At 47.6% G+C, this 1,031-nt stretch overlaps 3 protein-coding genes across 6 annotated transcripts in view; all 3 read left to right on the top strand.

Moving 5' to 3' along the window:
- LOC105304213 (DExH-box helicase 34) overlaps positions 1 to 1,031 on the top strand; it is a 79,603-nt gene that overhangs the window by 15,971 nt on the left and 62,601 nt on the right.
- LOC105304196 (C5a anaphylatoxin chemotactic receptor 2-like) overlaps positions 1 to 1,031 on the top strand; it is a 32,606-nt gene that overhangs the window by 14,511 nt on the left and 17,064 nt on the right. The window lies entirely within an intron of this gene.
- LOC111730734 (C5a anaphylatoxin chemotactic receptor 2-like) overlaps positions 1 to 1,031 on the top strand; it is a 21,164-nt gene that overhangs the window by 14,520 nt on the left and 5,613 nt on the right. The window lies entirely within an intron of this gene.

Genomic DNA, 1,031 nt, shown 5'->3' with positions numbered 1-1,031 from the left:
GAATGAATGAATGAATGAATGAATGACTCGTAGAGAATTCAACATATTCTTTTTCCTGCTTTCTTCACACTATCATTCCTTATAAAAATTGTTCTGGGAGGATTCTAGAAATGTTCTGTTTCTCAGTCTGGTGTCCAGTCACACAGTCGTGCTCAGGCTGATTGTGAAAGCTAGCGAGTGCACCTGTGCGAGGCGTGTGCTTTGCTGTCTGCGTGCTTCACGATGACCCAGTCTGTGTTAAAAAAAAGAGGACGAGATTGCTCCAGAGTCGCGTTTTTCATCGCACCAAGCTCCAGAATTGCAGATGAAGAACAACCGAGCCAAATCCTTTGGCCGTGAATCCATACGAACCTTTCCCCGTCTCGATGGATATTCAGATTCAGATGTTTCAAATTCTAGAATTCCAGGCCGGTGATAGGACAGCGTTTTCACGGTTCAGTGGTCTAGCACTTCATGGTCCAATCAGGTAGCCGCTAGCCAGGTGGAGCTATTCAAAGTAATTAAAACTACGTCACACGGAAAATTTAGATTCTCAACTGCCCCGGCTCCGTTTCGGATGCTCCGTAGCCACCTCCGGCTGACGGCTACTGGAGTGGACGCCGTCGATAGAAAGCATCTTTATCAACGACGAAAGGTCAATCAGACACGTAATTCCAAGTAGTGATCGGCCAGGGTTCTAAGAGTTTAATATTTGGGAATCCCAAGAGATTTGATCTTGACCGTGTTCTGACACTAGCTTTCTAGAAGTCTGATATTCTAACGGGCTGGGATTCTGCGTTGGAAGATTCTAGAATTCCAAGATGCGAATGAGCTAGTTCTCACATTGTGCTGTTCTAAAATGCCGGCATTTGAAGGAGCTCAGGTTCTCACATTGGTGCATCTCCCTGTCTCAGATGCTGATGGGCTGGGGTTTCCGCCCCCGAGGATTCTGAGGGCCTCAGAGTCTTCACCTGTGGTTTCGTGGCCTTTGTCTCCTGTCCAGGTGTCTGGGGACGAGATGGCGGATACTACTGGCAACCACGAGTACGAGC

This window comes from Pteropus vampyrus, unplaced genomic scaffold (assembly GCF_000151845.1).
Source record: "Pteropus vampyrus isolate Shadow unplaced genomic scaffold, Pvam_2.0 Scaffold333, whole genome shotgun sequence".
NCBI classification, from domain to species: Eukaryota; Metazoa; Chordata; class Mammalia; order Chiroptera; family Pteropodidae; genus Pteropus; species Pteropus vampyrus.
The sequence above is the reverse complement of the archived record's forward strand: the minus strand, read 5'-3'. Positions and strand labels throughout refer to the sequence as shown.